Raw genomic sequence first — 7,302 nt, 5'->3', positions numbered from 1 at the left:
TAAGCCCAGTGGCGATCTGTTCATCTGTCATACTGATCATACAGTCAATAACGTTGTTGTTATTAGCATCTGGTTAGCTAGCTATGCTAACGAATATAAGAAGCTTTTTCTCCAACCAGTGAGGTAAAGGCACATCTTTATATGATCATTATAGCTCTAAAAAACAAGAGAATAAAGTAAACAGGTATAAAATACTATATGACAGTAAATAAAAGTTGTTATTAATAAACAAGAATACAGTTTGAAAGGGGAGTGATTTGTAAAAATATCCATAAAGAAAAATACATCTGCTTCCAGTTCTGTTTCATACTGTATGGATGTTGAGAGATGTATCCATAGATCTCCTAATGTTGCTCTCAAAGTGCACCAGATTGATGCTTTTAACTTCAACATTTAAAAAAAAATCTTCCCGGGGAGGGGGGGTGAGGACCCCCCTAGAGGAGGTTAGGTTCCCCCCCCCCCCCCACTTAAATCACGTCAACATGGATAGGAAACGAAATACATTTGCACATATCTTGTGTCCAATATACTTTCTGTTTTGGTGGTCATGCCACAACCGTGCACGTGAATGCATGCACGAGTCATGGTAAAATATCTGGATTAAGAGTTTGCTTTTTCTTTGCACGGCATGAAAGAAAGACGAAATGAATGGGCTGTGATTTTAGTATTTTTAAGCAGAGGTCAATAATTTGTACGGCCCTCGGAGGATGTTTAAAAAATTGAAATGGCCCTTGAGAGGAAAAAGGTTCCCCACCCCTGGTCTACAGTGTGTGCCTATTGAACTGTTTAGAGCCATGTGGGACAATACCCGATCATGCCCCTCCCTCTCACTGTCAAAGTGAACGGTGACTGTAAAAACTACACTGCGCATGCTCAGAGTATTTTCCTATTAAAGTCCTTATCTTACATTAAAAACTTTTTTTGGCAGTTGATTTCTGGGGGGTGTATGCAACAGATAGTCAATGTATGTTTCTTTATTTCATACTGAATAATATGTAAAAAAAGGAAAAATATTAGGTCCAATAAAAAAACTTTGCTTCTGGAAGCAGGCCATTTCGTGACGTCACGTGTGGTTCCCGGCTGCCGCTGTCTGGCTCCCTGCTGCCGTCCGGATCGACAGCCAATGCGCGCAGCCAGCGAGAGTTCACAACGAAAAATGGCGTCAAATATTGTTGATGTTTACGCATCAGAAAAAGCTAATAGCGCGGGTATTTGGCACAATTTGACAGAACAATTATTTGGTGTGGACGATGCGAGCAGTGACGATGAATCTGAACGATCTCTGCCGCCTTTTACACCAGAAATAAGAGGCCTCGCGTGGCGAATTTGGGCACTAACTAGAGTGTCTGTCTATAGTGCCATGTCATTCAATGATACCTGGGTTTCTCCCAGTTTACAACTTAGATTAGGATATATAAATGATAAACAAATTTCAAATTGATGGTTCACTCACCCTGGACAGTGTTAGTTTTTTCACAGCTTTATCGGACCTGTGTTTCTTTTGTAGGGGTTCCGCCAAGGAGTCTGACATCACTTGTGTTTCACCCTGTTTACTATCGGACAGCGTTGTCTCCCGTTGGCCGCGAAATATCGACGATGCCTGGGGCTCAGCCTCGGAACGCGAGGAAGTCATTGGGGTTGAATCACCTGTCCTAATTGATGGAATTGCACCCTTTCTTATGTCCAACTGTTTTTTGAAACCCATCTTCCATTGTTGGTAGCCTTCAAAATCATCAGGGACAACAAAATGTGCCCCACAAATAACGCTGGTTTCACTGGCGCACTGCCAATTTTTTCTTGTGTTCCGCACAAATCGCTCCCATTTCTCCCGTAAAACCTTCTCTTTCGGGAACAAATGAACGGTAAAACCATCCCGATTGGTGTTGCTACACCCGCCAACGACACACCTCTTCACCATGATCCGGAAAAAACAAGACAAACTCGGAGATAAACACTGATACACAAAGTTGACATGCGGCTATACCAGCAATGCTACACTGTGTGATGCTGGGACGGGCTGAACTCACCAGGATTCGCGGAACCACACGTGACGTCACGACACAGCACCAAGCAGCGGCAAGTTTGAATCCAGACTTTTCTGGATACCTCTGAATTTGACCCATTTTCCCGATATTAACAAGTGATTTACAGCAAATAGGAAACGATATTCGATCTATATCACGTGTTACTGGAATAAGACCCAACAAGTTAATGCATTTTGAAACAGTTCTATGATCTTTCAGCTACAGTAAATTACGCAAGATAAGGACTTTAAGGCCCAATCCCAAACCACTCCCTCGACCCAATACCTCTCCGTGACGGATTGAACTCCGTCTGTAGCCACACTCGCAGCTCAACGAGGCTCCCTCCTGTCAGATGGAGGGAGTAAATACAGCAGCAAGCTTTGGAACAAACTCCCCTCTCTCCGGCAGAAACAGGACATGCCGTAACTGTATGAAACAACGCTTTCAAATCAGCATCTCTTAGACAAAAAGTTTAAGTGAATAACTAAAATAAGGTGGAGGGGGCGGTTTGGGAATGGGCCTTAATGTGTGCGGCAAAAAAATAATGACCATAGGGGCACAGAGCTGCCATCCCCACCATACGTCATCTCACATAATTCAGAGCTGATTGGCTGTAAGTAAGTGCGCCGCGAAAAGTGTGGTGTGTGTGTGAAGAGGAGACGAGAGAGGTGCAGTGAGACGGGTTATGGCTAGAAAGGATCCGTCTTATGTAAAACTCTCGCGAGAGTTTGGCTGAATGTCACGTGGCTGAATGTTTACGTTTGGCAGGCAGCCTTTCAGTTACGATCGTTAACATCAGTGGGCCACAGCAAATGATAATGAGAAGCTAAACTATCTATTAATTATGTCAATTACAGGGAGTGTGATTGTTGAAATAGGGTGTTAGCGGTCTTGCTGGTGTTCAAAGAAGAATGACAACACTGTAGATCACCAACACTATGGTTTATTTTTTATTCATAGGCAAATCAACGTTGTCACAGTAAAAGTCCCAAGATAGTTCCTGGTGCAATAAAATGTTCCCTTGCAGTGTTTTACTATTATGTCTGATGTTTCTCTATTAATATTGCTGCTGCATTAACGTGTATGTTGCATCATGTTACTTCTGTAGATGTGTTTCCGAGCCGCTCCGATTACAACGAGAGTTACAACGAGAAAGTGACGTCATATTTACACTAGACGGATCCTTTCTAGCCATAACCAGCGCCGTATAGATAGAAGAGTTACGACAGCGGAAGTCCAAAAACGGTTATCGTCACGTGGTTCATGTAGACGAGAATCGTTCCCCGGAAGTTCATGGCGGGCAATGTGAATGCATTGATAACAGGAGATAGAACTTCGACTTTTGGTAATTATTAGTGAATAAAGGTTTTGATTTGCAATATTTATACAACAAATCGATATGTGTATGTATTTACATCAATATGTTTTAAAAAATAAAATTGAATTTGCTAATATTAAGTGATAATATTAGGATTAGTGTGAACAACTAGTTTACATGTTAGGCTAACAGTGCCTTGGTTAAAGAGCCTGTTGCTGTTTATTTATAGCTTTGAATTCTTTCAAACCAATATTATCTTCTTAAACTTGTATGGTAGTCAGGAGCATCACTTTCTAATGTTTATTGATATATTTAGAGGGAGGGGATCTAAAGGAATGCTTCAAAATTCAGATTAGATTAATTTCTACCATTTTCTTAAATTCATGGTAGTTTCAGTAATCCCATGGTAATTGAGGACACAAGTTATCTAAATGACTAATGTCATCTTTATGGCTTTCAGAAAGGACAGGAGACCGACAGCTGACTATTAAAGGACTAGCAGCAGCAGCAGCAGCAGCAGCATGATGATGATGATGATGATGTTAAATGTGTTGTTTTAGGAACATCCATTGCAAATACATGGAATTCAATAAACATTGAATAGCATATCATGCAGTTTGTCTGTGCCTTTTCCTCCGTGTTGTCCTGGTTTGCTGTGCTGCCTCCTAGTCGCCACCATGGTTTGCTGTGCTGCCTGGGGATGCTCAAATCGGTCTGAGAAAGGAGTACGAATGTACGGCTTCCCCACTGACACAGAGCGGAGGAAAAAATGGCTGGCACAAGTCAGCAGGAGCAATTTCATGACCAACAGCAAAAACATATGTGAGGTTAGGTTATTGTATATAAACACTGCATTTGCACTTTTTCACAAAACGAAAACCACACCATTGGGAAAGCTTAATGTTTTGTTTAATACAAAAAAACAGGGAAAGGCTTGAAAAACACTGAGAGTTGAGACTCAGGGTGCAGGGTGAGGGTCTCAGTGCAGGTATTCAGGCTCCATTGAATCCCCCTCTGGTTCTTGTGCTGAAAGAGGGAGTAACAGACAGGAGAAAGGGTTATACACACCTATATAGCACACCTATTGGATGGGAAATTGCCTTGGGGAGATAAGGTGTGGTCTTTGTTCCCAACTGAAGTTATGGAACTTTATTATTTGTGAGTTTAACAAAGTATGACAAATGGCATCAGTAACAGATGTGATATGAATTTCTATAAAGTTGTCTCACATTCTTGGTCATATTTTATATACAGTATATAATGAGTATAACATGTCCAGTAAGTATAAAGTGTTTCCTAATACTGTGTATTCAACCACTATGGTATAGTGTATGGTACTATGGTATGGTATCCTAGCTTAATCTGTTATCTGTAAACGTTCCCTAAATCTACTAATTTAGGGATAATCCACTGACATCCTTTAATACACATGTTAAATTTGAATCAGATGTACTGATAATATCCGCAATATAAATCTTTAAGCTTCTTCTTACCTTTAAAAGTCCGTCACGAACGGTCTATTATGCTGCAACTCTACAGCTCTGCTAGCCTTGGCGCTAACTTCCGGGGAACGATTGAGAGGCTCCACGATCCGCCATTGCTGTAAAAAAGTGGTCCATTGGAGTGAACGGAGATGACATAACTCTCAGTCTATACGGCGCTGGCCATAACCAGTGAGACGTCCTAAAACCCGGAAGTAAGCTGCGCATGGCTTCCCTCGACAAAAAAGCAATGAGATTTCTCAATAGGATTTTAGAAAATAGCTAAAAATAAGATCTGTGGAAAACGTACCTGTTAGGCAAATGCACGTTTTGTTCAGCCAGATAATATCCACATGTTTACCCTACTTTTATAATTTTCTAATCATAAATCTATTGATTAGATTTATTATATACTTTTGAAACTACAAGAAGATAAGGAAAGTAATAGAGATTTTTGTCCAGAGGGATAGGCAAATGGACTTCATATTCAAGTCAAGGTAAGACCGCAATTTTATTGAAAATGGGATCTTACTAAGAGAGAACAATTAAATATTTAAATGATAAAATTACATTTTTTGGGTATTGTAGAATGATCGAGGGTCGAGTATATTTCACGACTCAGGTTTATTATACAGTAAGTCAAGACATTACAGTAGGCAGCAACGAAACAACTGGCGGGCTTACTCTGACGTAAAGCAGTCCTTTGCATGCCGTAAAGCATGTCGCAACACTGTCATAACAGCCTTAACTCTGTATGCATTGTATGCATATGTGACAGCTATCCTTTTGATTTTGGTCAAAATATAATATTTGTAAACCTGAAGAGTCAGTGCCAGCCATGAACCAGCCATGAACCTCACTGCAGAAGCTTATATATAGACATCTAAGTTGTTTGTGCCCCACCACTTCTGTACATATAAAATCGCCACTGCACAGACTGAACCACTCCCGCCCCAAATAAAGGTTATTCATGGGTTAATGTTTCAGTATTCAGGTAAGTACCACTATCCTGTTGTCGAAAAGAAGCCAATGTTATTTTTTAAGGGGTTATTGAGCACCACGTTCGCAGCTAACAGCGGCGATGTAACTTCTAGTGTGAGCACAGCTGCTGTGTGCGATTTGAAACAGCACAACATGGTCAAATTTCACACACTGGGCAAGTGTTCACTGCCCACAACATGGCAGACCAAATTGAGATGCAGCATTAGTCCTTTTAGCTGCCATAAAGTAAGTAAACTGTAAGAAATTAAAATCAATGTTTATATGGCATAATTTAAATTAAATATATTCTTATAATTAAAGCTGTTTCTTTCTGAAAAACCGGAGGACCTAATACATTTTTTAAGTTAATAACTTAAAAATTGTATTCTGAAAATTATCCATTTCCGGTTAGCATTAGCATGTGGCAAACCATATGTTTTGTAACCGTGAATTGAAGGTGACATGATATGTGGTGTTTTACACTAAACACACTGTCTTTAACACTCATTTATTGACGCTGCAATACTGTTATTAGCGAATGTTTAAATAACCACAGACATTAGAATGCTGTAATTAACACCAGTAAAACGACAGGAATTGCATTGGACCCGCCCCCGTCGACGCCGGCCAATAGGAGAAGACTACATTTGATAACCTGTGATGGACAGGGAGTATCGATCTCTTTTTCACCCTCCGCTGCCCCAACGCCAACAGGACCAACAGCTGGGAGGGAGGGAGTCACCAACTCGCACTGTATATCGCCGCATAATTGGTTTAATTAAATGCTGCTAACTTTTATAAGCTTCCTTGTACTCTTTTCAGTTTATCCTAGTCTCGGGGCTTAAGATATCCTAACAAAACCTCACTATAGAGGCAGATCAGAAAACATGAATAATTTCTGCAATATTATTTTAAAGGAAATTTACAAAAACGTTATTGTCCCACTTGGGCAAAAATCATTATAGTAATCTTATTAAGGAATTTAGTTAGAACTATTTTTAAATAAATAGGAATATTCATGTATTATTAAGAAACCTTTGTTAAACATATTCCTAACTGGTGCTCCTCCTATGCTTTACATGCCACATCCTGCCTGTGAAATGTGCAGTTTATTGCTTTACTGCAACACTCGGCATTGTGTAACAAAAGCTGTGAAGATTGTATGTGGGAAATGCAATCCTTGATGACGTGGTTTCTCCCTCTTGTGAAAACATACTTTGATCTCATATCCATCTTCCCAATCATACCCACGTTTAACTGCCAGCCAGACGGAATACAACTGAGCTGGTGTATGTGCTCGGTAATTGGTGTACCATTTTGTCACTGTATGAATTATTCATTTCTAGTTGTTGATTCTCCAAGTTGTAGTTACCTCCTCTAAAATGGTCCATGGAGAGATTTATCACTTTGCCTGCTGTCAAACAAGAATATATTAAAGTGAGGTTTGTGGATCGCTTCTGTGATAAATGCCATATTTATAATGCACTATAGGAGAGAT

The 7,302-nt window shown here is 40.1% G+C and overlaps 1 long non-coding RNA gene across 1 annotated transcript; it reads right to left on the bottom strand.

Annotated features, from left to right (window-relative positions):
- Nucleotides 1–4,234: 4,234 nt before the first annotated feature.
- LOC307022552 lies at nt 4,235–5,421 on the bottom strand. The gene is made up of 2 exons (XR_013803436.1): nt 4,836–5,421; nt 4,235–4,368 (listed from the first exon to the last, which is right to left on the bottom strand). It is a non-coding gene; the product is annotated as an uncharacterized lncRNA (long non-coding RNA).
- Nucleotides 5,422–7,302: the final 1,881 nt, after the last annotated feature.

This window comes from Notothenia rossii, assembly GCF_949606895.1.
Source record: "Notothenia rossii genome assembly, chromosome: 1".
NCBI lineage: Eukaryota > Metazoa > Chordata > Actinopteri > Perciformes > Nototheniidae > Notothenia > Notothenia rossii.
This window is presented reverse-complemented; position numbering and strand designations above follow the sequence as displayed.